Consider the following 19,402-nt stretch of genomic DNA (forward strand, 5'->3'; position numbering starts at 1 on the left):
AAGGTAAAATATGAAATATAAAAATTACTTTAGGCCAGGTGCAGTGGCTCATGCCTGTAATCCCAGCACTTTGGGAGGCCGAGACAAGTGGATCACCTGAGGTCAGGAGTTTGAGACCAGCCTGACCAATATGGCAAAACCCTGTCTCTACTAAAAATACAAAAATTAGCCAGTGTGGTGGTACACGCCTGTAGTCTCAGCTACTCAGGAGGCTGAGACAGGAGAATCGCTTGAACCTGGGAGGCGGAGGTTGCAGTGAGCCGAGATCACCCAAGATCGTGTGAGATCGTGCCACTGTACTCTAGTCTGGGCGACAAAGCGAGACTCCGTCTCAAAAAAAAAGATAAATAAGATCTGGAAAAATACAACTGCAATTCATATCGCTGACAAGGTGCTAAGTTCCCGAGTATATAAGCAATTTTGACAAAATCAATTTAAAAATACCAAAGCCCGGCTAGGCACAGTGGCTCACACCTATAATCCCAGCACTTTGGGAGGCTGAGGCGGGTGGATCACCTGAGGTCAGGAGTTCAGACCAGCCTGGCCAACATGGTGAAACCCTGTCTCTACTAAAAATACAAAAATTAATGATAAACTATCATAAAGAAACATTCAGAGAAAAAAGCAATGGAGAAGTGTCCTACTTTCATGTAAGAGAACAGAAGTCTCTGCTTATTTGTCTATAAATGCACAAAACACCTGGGAATGGACACATGAGAAGTGGCAGCACCAGCAGCCTCTGGGGAGAGGATCTGGTAGCCAGGTGCAGGATGGAAGGGAAACTTTCCCATGTAGTTTACCTTTCCAATTTTGTGTCATGTAAATGTATTTCTACATTGAAAAGCTGAAATTAAAAAATAATGAGCAAAGTTTCCTGTGGAAGCAGCAGCCCTCTTCTCTGAGCTTCTCTAACTATGAACTTCCACCTTGCTCATTCTGACTCTCTCAGCCTCCTGGATTGACTGCGTTCCCCTTCAGGAGAAGGGCATAACTGAATCACCTTGTGTTCCCTAGAGCACCCAGCACCTCACCTGGTGCCGAGCAGAAAGTCACTATAGGTCTGCTCACTGAGCTAAACTAGTCCACTGGTGCAAACAATTCATCCCTTTAGGATAATGTTTTTCTGAAAGTTGTCAAGCGGACCAATGCTAAGGGCAGAAAATTGCTTCTCTGGGCCGGGCACGGTGGCTCATGTCTATAATCCCAGCACTTTGGGAGGCCGAGGTGGGTGGGTCACAAGGTCAGGAGATCGAGACCATCCTGGCTAACATAGTGAAACCCCGTCTCTACTAAAAATACAAAAAATTAGCTGGGCCTGGTGGCGGGCGCCTGTAGTCCCAGCTACTCAGGAGGCTGAGGCAGGAGAATGGCATGAACCAGGGAGGCGGAGCTTGCAGTGAGCTGAGATGGTGCCACTGCACTCCAGCCTGGGCAACGGAGTGAGACTCCGTCTCAAAATAAATAAATAAAAAGAAAATTGCTTCTCTAAGCTTCAAAATTAGCCAGTAACCTGGGAGAATTTTCAGCAGATCAAGTTAATAGTATTGAAAAAAGGTCAGGCACGGTGGCTCACGCCTGTAATCCCAGCACTTTGGGAGGCTGAGGTGGGCAGATCACCTGAGGTCTGGAGTTCAAGACCAGCCTGGGCAACATGGTGAAACCCCGTCTCTACTAAAAATACAAAAATTAGCAGGGCGTGGCCAGGCGCAGTGGCTCATGCCTGTAATCCCAGCACTTTGGGAGGCCGAGGCGGGTGAATCACGAGGTCAGGAGTTCAAGACCAGCTGGCCAACACGGTGAAACCCCGTCTCTACTAAAAATACAAAAATTAGCTGGGCGTGGTGGCATGCATCTGTAATTCCAGCTACTCAGGAGGCTGAGGCAGGAGAATCGCTTGAACCCTGGAGGCAGACGTTGCAGTGAGCTGAGATTGCACCACTGCACTCCAGCCTGGGCAACAGGGGCAAAACTCTGTCTCAAAAAAATAATAATAATTAAATAGTATTGAAAAAATAAAGGACTTTCAGTTAATGAACGAAAGCTGATTTCAGAGAATTTAAAGCCTAAAAACACACATATTCAAGATGAGTACTGGCACATTTTAGAGTAACTGTTGGGATGGCACAGCAACACCCAAATTGAAGGAAGAACAAATTATATTAGTTGGTTGTAATGGTTGTCACAAATAACCACATGCGTAATGTCAACCCTCTTTACAATAGAACACCAACAAACCTATTAAAGATTTTCTTCCACAATGCCAGTTACCTACATTCTTACTCCCTCTTGACCTGGTCAGGAATGACTAACAAAGGGACTGAACTGCTGCTGCTAAGAATCAGTTTTATTTTTATTTATTTCTTTATTTGAGACAGAGTTTTGCTCTTGTTGCCCAGGCTGACGTGCAACGGCGTGATCTCGGCTCACTGCAACCTCAGCCTCCCGGGTTCAAGCGATTCTCTTGCCTCAGCCTTGCAAGTAGCTGGGATTACAGGCATGCGCCACCATGCCTGGCTAATTTTTTATTTTCAGTAGAGATGGGGTTTCACCATGTTGGTCAGGCTGGTTTCAAACTCCTGACCTCAGGTGATCTGCCCGCCTTGGCCTCCCAAAGTACTGGGATTACAGGTGTGAGCCACCGTACCCAGCCAAGAATCTGTTTTAAAGCTAGAAACAACTTGAGAGCCCATGGGGGTAGCCCTGTCATTTCACACAATGTCTCGGCCCATGGACAGAGTGTCCTCAGCCTCCACTCCAGCAGGTACTTGTAGGAGCACAGCCAGGACCAGCCTCCTGCCACCAGCTACACATGAGCATATCATGCCACACAGCCTAAACACCCTTTGCCTGATTTCCTGCAACAAGTGTGCTTTGCTGGAGGGCATCAAAGCTCTTGACAGTTTTATACAATCAAATCCCAAAATGGGAGATGTGATGAGTCTCATTGCATTACTACTTCAATATTAGGGGAACCCACCCCCAATATTTCAACATAGGTTCTTTCTATTTTCCGTAAGTGTCGGCCGGCTGAGAAATAAAGAGAAACAGTACAAAGAGAGGAATTTTACAGCTGGGCCTCCAGGGGTGACATCACATATCAGTAGGACCGTGATACCCACCTGAGCTGCAAAACCAGCAAGTTTTATTAAGGATTTCAAAAGGGGAGGGGGTGCAAGAACAGGGAGTAGGTCACAAGATCACATGCTTCAAAGGGCAAAAAGGAGAACAAAGATCACATGCTTCTGAGGAAACAGGACAAAGGCAAATTCAGAACTACTGATAAGGGTCTATGTTCAGCTGTGCACGTATTGTCTTGATAAACATCTTAAACAACAGAAAATAGGGTTCAAGAGCAGAGAACCGGTCTGACCTCAAATTTACCAGGGCGGGGTTTCCCAATCCTAGTAAGCCTGAGGGTACTGCAGGAGACCAGGACGTATTTCAGTCCTTATCTCAACCGCATAAGACAGACACTCCCAGAGCGGCCATTTATAGACCTCCCACCAGGAATGCATTCCTTTCCCAGGGTCTTAATTATTAATATTCCTTGCTAGGAAAAGAATTTAGCGGTATCTTCCCTACTTGCACGTCCATTTATAGGCTCTCTGCAAGAAGAAAAATATGGCTCTATTCTGCCAGACCCCACAGGCAGTCAGACCTTATGGTTGTCTTCCCTTGTTCCCTAAAATAGCTGTTATTCTGTTTTCAAGATGCACTGATTTCATATTGTTCAAACACACGTTTTACAATCAATTTGTACAGCTAACACAATAGTGGTCCTGAGGTGACGTACATCCTCAGCTTACGAAGATAACAGGATTAAGAGATTAAAGTAAGACAAGCATAAGAAATTATAAAGTATTAATTTTGGGAACTGATAAATGTCCATATTAAAAGGAAATCTTCACGATTTATGTTCAGAGATTGAAGTAAAGACAGGTATAAGAAATTATAAAAGTATTAATTTTGGGAACTGATATATGTCCATATTAAAATGAAATCTTCACCATTTATGTTCCTCTGCTGTGGCTCCAGCCAGTCCCTCTGTTCGGGGTCCCTGACTTCCCACAACACTTCAAGAACTGTTTTTTGGTTTTTTGTTGTTGTTGTCTTTTTGAGACGGAGTCTCACTCCGTCCCCCAGGCTGAAGTGCAGTGGCACAATCTCGGCTCACTGCAACCTCTGCCCCCACCCCCAGGTTCAAGTGATTCTCCTGCCTCAGCCTCCCAAGTAGCTGGGATTACAGGTGCCTGCCACTGTGCCCAGCTAATTTTGGTATTTTTAGTAGATATGGGGTTTCACCATCCTGGCCAGGCTGGTCTTGAACTCCTGACCTCGTGATCCACCCACCTCGACCTCCCAAAGTGCTGGGATTACAGGCGTGAGCCACTGTGCCCAACAAGAACTCTTAATATAAACGTTGCATGGAAGAGGGTTCCAAACACAGTGCAAAGAGGGGAGGAGTTTGTGAGGGGAAATGTGGAAAAGAAGAAAGCCAAGAGATGAGGCTCACCTGGGCCCCTTTTCCTTGGGGTGAGCGTTCAGGAGCCCCTAGAGCTCTCTCCAGCACACCAGACTTCACCGGCCCCTTCCACCACCTTATCTCCCAGGAGAGCCTCCCCTCTGTACCCCCTTCATGCCCACCAGCTTCTAAGAACCTTTCATCCTGCTCACCACTGGCCCTAAGACTCCCTCCACACTCTTCAAGGCAAAGGGTGGTACTCTGGGCTCACAAACCTAAGTGCTATGGGTTCTTGTCAAGTCACAATGTGTGAAGCCTCACAGATAAACAAATCACATCTACAGAGTGCTCATTCCCAAATATTTGGTCAAAGTCTAAAAAACAAAGATTTTGTTTCTGTCTCAAATTGTAAGGCCTGCTGTAAGTTTTAACTGCTTCTTTTTCATATCTATAATCTGGTACTAAGTAAAACTTTCCAGCTAACAGGACAACTGTGGACTGTGATATGCACTGGGACCACACAATTCTTCCAAATGTTCACAGTCACTTCTCAGACTGGAACTTGCTTGCCTTCCAGACATTTATAGAGACAAAGGAACAGAAAGCTACCAGATTTCAGAGCTAGGAGAGATGGGATCCTCCAGCACAATATCCTATTGGTAAGGAAGAAACTGAGGCTTATGGAAGGTCATGCCAGATGACCCAGCATGTAGCAAATGACAACAAACACTCTGGTTCCAACTCCCAGCCCGGGGAACATTTCCATGACAGAGTTGATTCCCCAGCACCTCCCAACAAAATAATGTGTTTTAACCTATGTAAGAGCAGTCTAGGCCGGGCACGGTGGCTCACTCTTATAATCCTAGGACTCTCGGAGGCCGAGGCAGACAGATCACTTCAGGTCAGGAGTTTGAGACCAGCCTGAGCAACACGGTGAAACCCTATCTCTACTAAAAATACAAAAATTAGCTGAGCATGGTGACAGGCACCTATAATCCTAGCTACTTGGGAGGCTGAGACAGGAGAATCACTTAAACCCAGGAGGCAGAGGTTGCAGTGAGCTGAGATCACACTGCTGTACTCCAGCCTGGGCGACAGAGTGAGACTCCATCTCAAAAAAAAGCAATCTAGCATTCAGATTTAAATGTTTACTATAATCAGTAACAAAGTATTCTACTTCGTTTTGTGGTAAAAAAAAATTATTAACATAAACATCATTTTAACCCCTTTTAAGTGTACAGTTTAGTGGCATTAAGTACATTCATACTGTTGTACAGCCATCACCACCATCCATCTTTTTCATCTTCCTAAGCTGTAACCTTTTGTCTTAGCTAGAAGATCAACTTTTTCTTTTAACTAGTTTACTATATAACTTGTCAAAGGTTTTTCTGTAAAACAGTCATCTGACAGCCTCTGCCCCATCGGCTATACAACCTCTGCCCCATCGGCCATCTGTGTAGTAAAGGCACACGCAGTGAAGCCTCCATTCTTTCAATCTAAGGACCTGCCTGCTTGAAGACAGACTGTAAAACACCTTCATGGATGAGTTATGACTTATGATCAAACACCATCAGAGGCAGCCACTGAAAGGGCTGACCATAAAGACACTATGCTGAAATGAGAAACGCCTACAACCATCCTGGCTAACACGGTGAAACCCCGTCTCTACTAAAAATACAAAAAATTAGCCGGGCGTGGTGGCACATGCCTGTAATCCCAGCTACTCAGGAGGCTGAGGCAGGAGAATCGCTTGAACCTGAGAGGCGGAGGTTGCAGTGAGCCAAGATCGCGCCATTGCACCCCAGACTGGGCAATAAGAGCGAAACTCCGTCTCAAAAAAAAAAAAGAAAGAAAGAAAGAAAGAAAGAAAGAAAGAAAGAAAGAAAGAAAGAAAGAAAGAAAGAAAGAAAGAAAGAAAAACACCTACTTATTTCCTAGTTGTGAGTGACATCATGTCCCTACTGATGTCCTAGAAGGTTGTGCTTCTCAGCCTCCCTTCCTGCTTCCCCATAGGCTTTGTTCCTGGCCAGCTTTCCTCATCTACCCTTTCTCCCCAGGGCTTCTCAGCCTGACTCCTGGCTCCAATTCTCATCTGTTTGCTGATGTCTCTTACATACACACCTCTCAAGCCTCTCCCCTAAGCTCCTTATTTACACTATGTCCACTTGGTATCTCCACTCAAATGCCTAATAAGCACTTCAAATCTAACAAGACCAAAAACAGAATTCTTGATTTCCCCACAGTAGCTGTTCTTTCCCAGCCATCTCAGTTAATTATACCACTAGCTACCCTGTTTATTCCTCCGGCTGAAAGTTTAGGAAACATCCTACAACAAGCCCACATCTGAAACAGCTGGTTACAACAGTTTTACCTCCAAGTCAGATCCCCAACCTGACCAACTATCATCATCTCCCTGGCTACTCTCCCATCACTGACCATGGGGACAGCAGGAATGCCTCTATTCATTCCTGCCTCATTCCATCCTCGATAAATCTTTCTAAAGCACAAATCACTAATGTCACTACCCTGCTCAAAACACTCCAGTGGGCCTGGGTGCGGTGGCTCACGCCTGTAATCCCAGCACTTTGGGAGGCAGAGGCAGGCGGATCACTTGAGGTCAGGAGTTTGAGACCAGCCTGGCCAACATGGTGAAACCCTGTGTCTACTAAAAATACAAAAATTAGCTGGGTGTGGTAGTGCCTGTAATCCCAGCTACACGGGAAACTGAGGCACGAGAATAACTTGAACCCAGGAGGCAGAGGTTCCAGTGAGCTGAGAATGCATGACTGCACTCGAGCCTGGCAGCCTAAGTGACAAAGTGAGACTGTCCCTAAAAAAAAAATTAAAATTAAAAATTAAAAGAAAACAGGGGCTTAGCCTTGTTCACTGCTGAATCCCCAGAACTTTAACAGTGTCTGACACCTAGGAAGAATTCAATAAGCATCTGTTGACTTGTAAGTTTTTTGGTTTTTTGTTTTATTTTTGAGATAGGGTCTTGCTCTGTCACCCAGGCTGGATACAGTTGTACAATCGTGGCTCACTGCGGTCTCGACCTCCCAAGTGATCCTCCCATCTCAGCCTCTCACACTGCTGGGACTACAGGCATGAGCCACCACATCTGGCTAATTTATTTTATTTTATTTTTTAATATTTATTTATTTGAGACAGAGTCTCGCTCTGTCACCCAGGCTGGAGTACAGTGGCATGATCTCAGCTCACTGCAACCTCCGCCTCCCAGGTTCAAGCAATTCTCCTGCCTTAGCCTCCCGAGTAGCTGGGATTACAGGCGCTTCCCACTATGCCCGGCTAATTTTTGTACTTTTAGTAGAGACGGGGTTTCACCATGTTAGTCAGGCTGGTCTCGAACTCCTGATCTCAGGTGATCCGCCCGCCTCGGCCTCTCAAAGTGCTGGGATTACAGGCGTGAGCCACTGCACCAGGCTTTTTTTATTTTTTGTAGAGATGAGGGTCTCACTATGTTGCCCAGGCTGGGACTGATTTGTTTTTTTTTTTTTTAAGTAGATATTAAACATACATCTCAGATGACAAGTGGAATTTATTCCCAAAGTGCAAGGATGGTTTAACAAAAATCAATTAAGGTAATATGCCACATTACTAGAATGAAGGAGAAAAACAATGATCATCCCAACTGATGCAGAAAAAGCATTTAACAAAATTCAAGATAACTTTTTGATTAAAAAACACTCAATGAAATAGGAATAGAAGGCAATATCCTCAACATAATAAAGGGGTATATATGAAAGTCTCACAGCTTACATCACACTTGATGGTGAAAGACTAAAAGCTTTTCCCCTAAAATCAGGAACAAGACAAGGATGCCACTTCTATTTAATCCAGTACTGAAAAGTTTTAGCCAGAGAAATTAAGCAAGAACCTTCTCACTGCCTCATTTACCCTTTCTCTCCAGGCATCTCAACTGGACAGGAAGTAGTAAAATTATTTCTGTTCCTAGATGACATGATCTTACATGTAGAAAACCCTAAAGATTACACACACACACAGCTAATAAATGAATTCAACAAAGTTGTAGGATGCAAAATGAACATGCAAAAATCACTTGCATTTCTATTGTTCACTGACAGTGAACAATCTAAAAACAAAATTAGGAAAACATTCCATTTATAATAGCATCAAAAAGAATAAAATACTTAGGAATAAATTTAAGCAAGGGAGACAAAAGACATAAACTGAAACATTGCTGAAACAAATTAAAGACATAAAATAAAGGGAAAGAAATCCCACTTTCCCACTTTCATGGATTGGAAGATGATATTCTTTTTTTTTTTCTTCTTCTTTTTAGACAGAGTCTTGCTCTGTCACCCAGGCTGGAGTGCAGTGGCACAATCTCGGTTCACTGCAATCTCCGCCTCCCAGGTTCAAGCGATTCTCCTGTATCAGCCTCCTGAGTAACTGGGATTACAGGTGTATGCCACCACACCTGGCTAATTTTTGTATTGTTAGTAGAGACAGGGTTTCACCACGTTGGCCAGGCTGGGAAGACAATATTCTTTAAATGACAACGTTATCCAAAGCTATCTACAAATGCAATCCATATCAAAATGCAATGCAATCCCTATCAAAATTCTAACAGCTGGCCAGGCACGGTGGCCCATGCCTGTAAACCTAGCACTTTGGGAGGTCAAGTGGGGAGGACTGCTTGAGCCCTGGAGTCCTCAAGACCAGCCTGGGCAACACAGTGAGACTCCATCTCTACAAAAAATTTTTTAATTAGCCAGGCACAGTAGTACATTCCTGTAGTCCCACCTACTTAGCAGGCTGAGGTGGGAGGATCACTTGAGCCTGGGAGCTCAAGGCTTGTAGTGAGCAGTGACTGCGCCAATGCATTCCAGCCTAGGTGACAGAGCAAGACTCCGTCTCAAAAAAAAAAAAAAAAAAAAAGAATATTGTCTTCCAATCCATGAATGTGGGATTTCTTTCCATTTACTTGTAAAAAAAAAAAAAAAAAAGCTGGGCGCAGTGGCTCACGCCTGTAATCCCACCACTTTGGGAGGCCAAGGCAGGTGGGTCATGAGGTCAAGAGATTGAGACCATCTTGACCAACATGGTGAAACCCCATCTCTACTAAAAATACAAAAATTAGCTGGGCGTGGTGGCAGGTGCCTGTAATATCAACTACTCAGGAGGCTGAGGCAGGAGAATTGCTTGAACCCAGGAGGTGGAGTTTGCAGTGAGCCAAGATCGCCACTGCACTCCAGTCTGACAACAGAGTGAGACTCTGTCTCAAAGAACAAAAAAAAACAAAAAAAAAAAAAAGAAAAAAATTCTCCCCATTACTTTGTCCAAAGAAAAAAGGGGGAACCCTGAATAGCCAAAACAAACTTGAAAAACAAGAACTAAGTTGGAGGACTCATACTTCCTGATTTCAAAACTTACTATAAAGCTACAGTAAGCAAAACAATGTGGTACTGGCATAAGGTCAGACATATAAAACAATAGAGAGCCCAGATCTTCTGTAGTTCATCAGTATGATACCTGGGTGTTTCACACACATGTGAGATGAGTCATTCTCGAACCTTGTTATGATGTCAGCACTACCCATCTAACCTGAAAAAAAGAAAAGAAGAAGAAAAAAGAAGCCAAAAATAAACTCTCACAAATATAATCAACTGATTTTTGACAAAGGTGCCATGACCAGTCACTGGGGAAAGGACAGTCTCTTCAACAAATGCTACTGGGAAAACTGGATAGTTACATGTAAAAGTGAAGTTGGACTCTTATACACAAAAATTAACTCAAAATAGATCAAATAAATGAAAGAAGAAGAGCTAAAACTATAAAGCCCTTAGAAGAAAATATAAGAAAAAGATCTTCATGATGCTGAGTTTAGCAAGGATTGAAAAGTATAGGCAACAAAAGAAAAAAATTGATAAACTGGAATCCATAAAAATTAAAGACTTTTGGCCAGGCGTGGTGGCTCACGCCTTAATCCTAGCACTTTGGGAAGCCAAGGCAAGCAGACTGCTTGAGCTCAGAAGTTTGAGACCAGCCTGGACAACATGGCAAGACCCCATATCTTAAAAAAAATAAATACAAAAAAAATTAGCCAGGCGTGGTGGTGTGCACCTGTAGTTTCAGCTACTTGAGAGGCTGAGGTGGGAGGACTGCTTGAGTCCAGGAAGTGGAGGCTGCAATGAGCCAACACTGTAGCACTGCACTCCACCCTGGGTGACTGAGGGAGACTCTGTCTTAAAAAAGAAAAAAAAAAAGTTAAAAATTGTGCAAATCACACAATAAAGAGAGTGAAATGCTAACCAACAGAATGGGAGAAACTATTCACAAATCATATATCTAACAAGGGTTTAATATCCAGAATTTGTAAAGAATTCCTACAACTCAACAATAACAACAAAATAACAATTAATAACTCAAAGTGAGAAAAGGACCTGAATGAACATTTCTCTAAAGAAGATATACAGGCTCGGTGGGGTGGCTCATGCCTGTAATCCCACCACTTTGGAAGGCTGAGGTGGATGGGTCACTTGAGCTCAGGAGTTCAAGGCCAGCCTAGGCAACATGGTGAAACCCCAGCTCCACAAAAAATATGAATATAAGCCAGGCATGGGGGCACATGCCTGTAGTCCCAGCTACTCGGAAGACTGAGGTGGGGGGATCACTTGGGACCAGAGGCTTGAGGCTGCAGTCAACTGTGATTGCGCCACTGCAGTCTGGGCAACAGAGCAAGAAGACCCCGTCTCAAAAAAAAGAAAAAGAAAAAAAAAACCCAAACAACAACAAAAAAGAAGATATACAAATGGCCAATCAACATATGAAAAATTGCTCAACATCAATATTCCTTAGAAAATACAAATTGAAATCACAATGAGATACCAATTCCCACCCACTGGCCCTTGGGTACATGTGCACAACATATAGGTTTGTTACATATGCATACATGTGCCATGTTGGTGTGCTACACCCGTTAACTCGTCATTTACATTAGGTTTATCTCCTAATGCTATCCCTCCCCCCTCCCCCCATCCCCCGGCAGGCCCTGGTGAGTGATGTTCCCATGTCCAGGTGTTCTCATTGTTCAATTCCCACCTATGAGTGAGAACATGCGGTGTTTGGTTTTCTGTCCTTGCGATAGTTTGCTCAGAATGATGGTTTCCAGCTTCATCCATGTACCTATAAAGGACATGAACTCACCCTTTTTTATGGCTGCATAGTATTCCATGGTGTATATGTGCCACATTTTCTTAATCCAGTCTATCATTGATGGACATTTGGGTTGGTTCCAAGTCTTTGCTATTGTGAATAGTGCCACAATAAACATATGTGTGCATGTGCCTTTATAGCAGCATGATTTATAATCCTTTGGGTATATGCCCAGTAATGGGATGGCTGGGTCAAATGGTATTTCTAGTTCTAGATCCTTGAGGAATCGCCACACTGTCTTCCACAATGGTTGAACTAGTTTACAGTCCCACCAACAGTGTAAAAGTGTTCCTATTTCTCCACATCCTCTCCAGCACCTGTTGTTTCCTGACTTTTTAATGATCCCCATTCTAACTGGTGTGAGGGTATCTCATTGTGGTTTTGATTTGCATTTCTCTGATGGCCAGTGACGATGAGCATTTTTTCATGTGTCTGTTGGCTGCATAAATGTCTTCTTTTGAGAAGTGTCTGTTCATATCCTTCACCCATTTTTTGATGGGGTTGTTTAATTTTTTTCTTGTAAATCTGTTTAAGTTCTTTTTAGATTCTGGATATTAGCCCTTTGTCAGATGGGTAGACTGTTAAAATTTTCTCCCACTCTGTAGGTTGCCTGTTCAGTCTGATGGTAGTTTCTTTTGCTGTGTAGAAGCTCTTTAGTTTAATTAGATCCCATTTGTCAATTTTGGCTTTTGTTGCCATTGCTTTTGGTGTTTTAGTCATGAAGTCCTTGCCCATGCCTGTGGCCTGAATGGTATTGCCTAGGTTTTCTTCTAGGGTTTTTATGGTTTTAGGTCTAACATTTAAGTCTTTAATCCACCTTGAATTGATTTTTGTATAAGGTGTAAGGAAGGGATCCAGTTTCAGCTTTCTACATATGGCTCCTGGATCGATAGTTTCTATGTAGAATAATGAAAACATTCTGGAAATGGATAGTGATGATGGTTGCATAACAATGTGAATACATTTAATGTCACTAAATAGTACACTTAAAAATGGTTAAAATGGGCCAGGCGCGTTGGCTCACACCTGCAATCCCAGCACTTGGGGAGGCCAAGGCGGGCAGATCACTTGAGGTCAGGAGTTCAAGACCAGCCTGGCCAACATGGTGAAACCCCATCTCTACAAAAAATACAAAAATTAGCCAGGTGTGGTGGCACATGCCTGTAGTCCCAGCTACTTGGTAAGCTGAGACAGAAGAATCGCTTGAAGCCGGGAGGCAAAGGTTGCGGTGAGCAGAGACCGCGCCATCGCATTCCAGCTTGAGTGACAAGGAGACTCCGTCTCAAAAAAAAATCACAAAATAATTTTTGTTTGCTTGTTTTGAGAGTCTTGTTCGGTCACCCAGGCTGGAGTGCTGTGACACGATCCTGGCTCACTGCAACCTTTACCTCTGGGTCCAAACAATTCTTCCTCAGCTTCCCAAGTAGCTAGAATTACTGGTGCGCGCCACCATGACCCTGCTAATTTTTGTATTTTTAGTACAGGCAAGGTTTCACCATGTTGGCCAAGCTGGTCTTGAACTTCTGACCTCAAGTGATCCACCCACCTTGGCCTCCCAAAGTGCTGGGATTACAGGCATGAGTCACTGCACCCAGCCACCAAATAATTTTAAAAGTATAATGAGACGAGGCTTGCCTGCCACCATGTAAGACATGCCTTTGCTCCTCTTTCACCTTCTGCCATGATTGTGAGGCCTCCCCAGCCATGTGGAACTTATATTCATTGCTCAACAAGGAAGAGACCTGCAAGGCTATTACCCTGGGCAGTTGGCAAGACTCCATTTTGATCATAGTGCAAAGAGAGCTCTCAGATTGGAACAAGAAATTAGCCACAGTTTCACTGAATCCTTGACCTCTTAGTTCACTGCCACAGCTCTACTACTGTGAAGAGAGAAGCGGCTCTGAAAGAAATAACTTTTAAATTAAAATAACCAAGGCATTCGAACAAAATATCGTTTGGCATTCTTAGGTAACTCTTTTAGACTAACGTAATGGTAGCAAAACTACTTTTAAGTGTGTATACAGATGGCTCTAATCCTAAAATATTTACATGCTGCAAATTATTTTCAGATTAAGTTGGTCAGCTTACAACAGGGGATCAAGAGCTAGCCTTAAGAGAACTTGTTTTTTACCCCATTACCAGTCTTATTGCTGATGCTGGCAAACCATCATACATTTAGGCCAATGGTTATATGTAGGCTCAGGTAAGAAGATTACTGCATCTGCTCAGTAAGTGCATCACCGTTGGGAAAAATAAAAAAGAACCTAGGGTACATAGCCAATGCGGAAGAAGACTGGCACTAGAGACCCTAAAGGGGCTTGGGATGGAGAAACCCAGGTATAGCATAGGGCTGTAGTGAGATGTGGGACTGGTAAAAAGGATTAAGTGAACATCTGTACACAGGAGTTAACACCCTTATCTGGGCAAGAAGAAAGCCTGACGACTAGGCATCAGCTCCTCAGGCAGAAAGCTAAAGGGTCTTCTCTAAGGACAGGAAAGGATCCCAAAGAAAAGAACCTTGGCGGGGCGTAGTGGCTCACGCCTATAATCCCAACACTTCGGGAGGCCGAGGCAGGCAGATCACCGGAGGTCAGGAGTTCAAGACTAGCCTGGCCAACATGGTGAAATCCCGTCTACCAAAAGTACAAAAATTAGCCAGGCGTGGTGGCAGGTGCCTGTAATCCCAGCTACTTGGGAGGCTGAGGCAGGAGAGTCACTTGAACCCAGGGGGGCGAAGGTTGCAGTGAGCCGAGATGGCACCACTGCACTCCAGCCTGGGCGACAAGAGCAAGACTCTGTCTCAAGAAAAAAACAAAAAAACCTTACCAGTTCCCCAGCATACTAGTTGGCTCCCTCCTCATTTACCCCAAAGTAACACCTATCAATTAATAAACTTCTCCCCCCCAAAAAAGTATAATGAGGATTAAAGGATATAGATGAAACAAGAGTGTCCCCAAGTTAATGACTAAGTGACAGACATAACTGAGTGATAGGTACACAAGGGCTTATTGCTCTCTATTTGGATGTATATTTGAGTTTTACTATAATAAATATTAAAAAACAAACAAGTCTTCAAAATGTGCAAAGCTTTTCAAGAATTTATCCCCTTACAAATTTTAGCAAAAATGAGTACAGAGGAGGAGGCAGGGAAAGGCAAGTCTCAGAGGGATTCAACAGTATAAAAAATAAAAGAAAATAATAAGAACAAAGATTTGGCTATAAGAATACAATCACAGTAATGTTTAGAACAGGAAGAAAATGTGTTATGTATTTTACAGTAAAACCTGAGACAAAGAGCAGAAACCATTAAAAACAATCTAGACGATCAAAACACTAAGCGCAAGCTGGAAGACCCTGGATACAAACCTGACTCTGAGCTTCCTAGTGGCCAAGGCAGAGAGAGGAAAACATCAACATAGCTCTAGTATACTTAGAGGTATACTACAGGCGCATGCCACCACACCTGGCTAACTTTTGTATTTATAGTGGATTTATAGTGGAGACAGGGTTTCACACATGTTGGTCAGGCTGGTCTCGAACTCCTGACCTCAGGTGATCCACCCACCTCAGCCTCCCAAAGTGCTGAGATTACAGGCATGAGCCACTGCGCCTGGCCAACACCTTGTATATTTTATGCTTTCTGAAAATGCTAAATATCAAATAAGCCACTGGTTCCCAAATGTTTTGATCATGAATGCCCAACAACAAAAATTCAAGTATATGCTCCCAATACATGTACACTTACATATAAATTATATATGTACTACAGTGATAATACAGTGTACATTATAAAGTACATAATGAAAATTATTATGGTGGTTCATGCCTGTAATCCCAGCACTTTGGGAGGTTAAGGTGGGTGGATCACTTGAGGCCAGGAGTTTGAGACCAGCCTAACCAATATGGTGAAACCCCATCTCTACTAAAAATACAAAAATTAGCCAGGTGTGGTGGTACACAGCTGTAATCCCAGCTACTTGGGAGGCTGAGGCAGGAGACCAAGATTGCAGTAAACCAAGATAGCATCAATGCACTCCAGCCTGGGCAACAGATTGAGGGAGACTCCATCTCAAAAAAATAATAATAATAATTAAATGAGGCTGAAATAAACAGGAATATTAGTTTTATTTTTTTCCTGAGATCCACGTGCATCTTTATGCTTACATACCAACTTTGGACCCCACTGCAAAGCTTCCTTATGATTTAGCATCCCTGCAACCATTCTAGGTTAGTGCCCTTGACTGCTTAAGCAGAAACTGTCAAATGGCAGTGGTCAAATTGCTGTCACCTTCTTGCTGAGTTCCGCCATCCCCACACTCGAGTCAGTGACGCTGGCTTCCTCCCACCACCCCTACCACCTTCTTCCACTACCCTTACCTGCCAATGAGCAACAGAAAAGACTGTGGGCTGGGTGCAGTGGCTCATGCCTGTAATCCCAGCACTTTGGGAGGCCGAGGCGGGCGGATCACCTGAGACTGGGAGTCTGAGACCAGCCTGACCAACATGGAGAAACCTCGCCTCTACTAAAAATACAAAATTAGCCGGGCGTGGTAGTGCATGCCTGTAATCCCAGCTACTCAGGAGGCTGAGGCAGGAGAATCGCTTGAACCTGGGAGGCGGAGGTTGCAGTGAGCTGAGATCACGCCATTGCACTCCAGCCTGGGCAAGAAGAGCAAAACTCCATCTCAAAAAAAAAAAAAAAAAAAACAGACTGTGGAAGCAGGTACAAGAACAGCATAAAAGGATGGACTCTTTTGTCAGCCAAATCTCAGTTTGCACACAACACACTCCGTCTCAAATTCACTAGGTGACCCAGGGCCAGTCAAATAACTTTTCTAAAACTCTCCGTAAAGGGGGTGATAACAGTGTTATCTCATCTGGTTATTATGAAAACTAAGTGAGATAAGCTAATATTACAGTACCTAGGACACTGCCTAAACAGCACAAGTGCTCGATATCACCCAGAATTATTACTCTGAGTGGCAAAAGACGACACCTGAACCTTGTTTCTTTAGCCAACTCAGTAAGGTAGCAAATTCTAACGGAAGGAGCTCAGGTGGCAGAGGTGTGGCAGACCTGGTTTGAAGGATGATCCACCCTTGACAAGCTGGGTGACCTTGTAAGAACCCAGCTTCTCTATGAGGAGTCCTCTCATCTGTTCAACGGGGGTGATGACACAAACTGTATATGAAGTACCTGTCAGAGCCGGTAAAACACTGGCAACCACCAATGGTGAGAGTAAGCAAACAGCACATGAACCTGTCATTCCAGGATCCCTGAGGCACATTCACGTGCATGGCTAGATTCTGAGAGAGAAAACATCCCTAAAGTCTACCACCAAATGTTAATATACATACATGCAGTGAAGCCCACAGGCACACGGTTCCTTTCCCAACTGGGTAGTTTATTTGTTCATATACGACCTCAGGCAAATCACAATCTTTATGCCTCCATTTTCTTTCCTTTTTTAGTTTATTTAATTCCTGAATTGCATATGCCTCCATTTTTCTAGTAATAAACTTGGAGTAAACTTTTTACCCACCTAATGACAGTGACTGAGGGAACGGGGGAAGGGCCCCAAACCAGTGATTATAAAGTCCATGGAGATCTCTAGAGAGGGGCTGTTTTTGCCGCAACAGCAAAAGAAAAGAGAGAGCATTCAAGCCAGGCGCGGTGGCTCACGCCTGTAATCCCAACACTTTGGGAGGCCGAAGCGGGCGGATCATGAGGTCAGGAGATAGAGACCATCCTGGCTAACACGGTGAAACCCCGTCTCTACTAAAAATACAAAAAAGTAGCCGGGCATGGTGGCGGGCGCCTGTAGTCCCAGCTACTCGGGAGGCTGAGGCAGCAGAATCGCTTGAACCCGGCAGGCGGAGGGTGCAGTGAGCCGAGATGGCGCCACTGCACTCCAGCCTGGGCGACAGAGCAAGACTCCATCTCAAAAAAAAAAAAAAAAAAAAGGAAGAAAGAAAGAAAAGAGAGAGCATTCAAAAAAGAGAGATCAGTTCATAATAAATTTAAAAAGCCTAATTCTTTCCATTTCAATTTATGACCAAAAGAATAAATATGGAAATATATTTATAGTGTTAAATATATTTATATAGTGTTTTTTACATCATGTGCTCAGTGGGAATACTGCAAATGTGTAAAACACCTAAAATGTAAACTATATTAACACACATTTTAAAAGATAGAGATCTTGGCCGGGCACGGTGGCTCACGCCTGTAATACCAACACTTTGGGAGGCCAAGGCTTGTATAATGCTTGAGCCCAGGAGTTAAAGACCAGCCTGGGCAACACAGCAAGACCCCCATCTCTACAAAAAATACAAAAATTAGCCGGGCGTGGTGGCACACACCTGCTGTCCCAGCTACTGGGGAGGCTGAGGTGGGAGGATCACCTGAGCCCAGGAAATCAAGGCTGCAGTGAGCCGAGATCGCGCCACTGCACTCCAGCCTGGGAGACAGAGTGAGACCCTGTCTCCAAACAAACAAACAAAAAACAAGTCTTTAGGCATCACTGAGGAACACTTAAAATGGATACAGCACTAATTAGACACCCTCGACCCTGACTCCCTAATAAAAGCGTCAGTCTTTTGCTCAATATCCTGACCTGACAGCAAACCAATAAAGACACCGCATAACCAAACTCCACAAATTTTTGGCCAAATAAAAGAAACACGCAACGCTAACATTAAACCTTTTCTATGGCCGCTTCACAATAAGTATTACAAAATCCCCAGAAAGAGTTTATTCACCTAGCTCCGACTGTCGCCATACAAGGTGGAGCAGTGAGTGACCCGAACCAGGGGCTGACTCCCGCCAGAGCCCCCACAGCGATTCATTGCCCCCCCTCCCCCCGCATTCCCATCTGCACAACTTTCTGAGATTCAAACAGTCCGGAGCCAGGGCTCCCAGCAACTAACGCTATCGTGACATTATAAGCCGGTTTAATACTGAAGTCATAAACCCACTCAGAAGTAAACAGAAGCAACATTAGTGAGCAAAGTTGAGGTTTAAGCAATACGGAAAACCAGCGTTGTCTCTCAATAAGATCTTCCAAAAGAGGCAAAGTGGAGAACATGCTCTCCCCCGCACTCCGGAAAACCCAGACAGCACCAAAGCAGGTTCTACAACAGCTGCCCGGGGCAACTAGGCCAGGGGATGCGACGCCGCGCATCTCCCCCCGTCACACCAGGGGCCCGCGGAGGTCTGGTAGGGACGCGGAGCTCCAGGGGCCGGCCGGTGCAGGGACACGGCCGGGTTGGGGGTGGGGACGCGGCGGCCCTGCCTCCTTGCCGGCCTGCGGTCTCCAGGGCCGGCCCGCACGGCTGCTGGACAGCGCCATGCCCACGCACCCCCGCCCCTAGCGGCCCCCATTCCGGAACTCCCAGCTCCACGCGGCTGGGGTCGAGCTGGGGCCCGCGGGCAGGCGCCCTGAGCACCCGCGTGACGGTACCTGTGGTGGCAGCAGCTCCCAAGCTGCGGCGGCGGCGACGGGGACGGAAGCAGGGGCGGAGCGCGGCGTGCGCGCTCTCGGCCCGCAGTCCGGTGCGTGGCGCCCTCCCTCCCCCTCCTGGCCGCCGGGTGCCCGCCCCTTCACCTCTCACCTCCTACCTTTACCCTCCCGCCCCGCCGCCCTCCGCACGTGCTCCCAGCGGCGTGCGCATGCGTAGTCGAACCACATTCGCGTCTCCCGTTCGCCCTCTGGTGGACACCGGAGGGAAGTACGGACGGCCG

The 19,402-nt window shown here is 45.0% G+C and overlaps 1 protein-coding gene and 1 non-coding gene across 7 annotated transcripts in view; one reads left to right on the plus strand and one right to left on the minus strand.

Moving 5' to 3' along the window:
• The window catches only part of SCAP (SREBF chaperone), a 65,120-nt gene extending 45,792 nt beyond the window's left edge, over positions 1-19,328 (minus strand). For 2 of the 6 annotated variants that reach the window (XM_055382235.2, XM_063703748.1), the window contains exon 1: positions 19,122-19,266. The gene's annotated coding sequence lies outside the window, so the exon portion shown is untranslated. Of the gene's footprint in view, positions 1-9,976; positions 10,057-19,121 lie in introns of those variants that run through there. The other 4 variants (XM_031009019.3, XM_031009016.3, XM_031009018.3 and 1 more) reach the window with 4 other exon arrangements.
• Positions 9,950-10,049, plus strand: LOC115934240 (small nucleolar RNA U13). The gene has a single exon (XR_004070060.1). It is a non-coding gene; the product is annotated as a small nucleolar RNA U13 (small nucleolar RNA).
• Positions 19,329-19,402: the final 74 nt, after the last annotated feature.

The sequence above is a fragment of the Gorilla gorilla genome, chromosome 2 (assembly GCF_029281585.2).
Source record: "Gorilla gorilla gorilla isolate KB3781 chromosome 2, NHGRI_mGorGor1-v2.1_pri, whole genome shotgun sequence".
Lineage (NCBI taxonomy): Eukaryota > Metazoa > Chordata > Mammalia > Primates > Hominidae > Gorilla > Gorilla gorilla.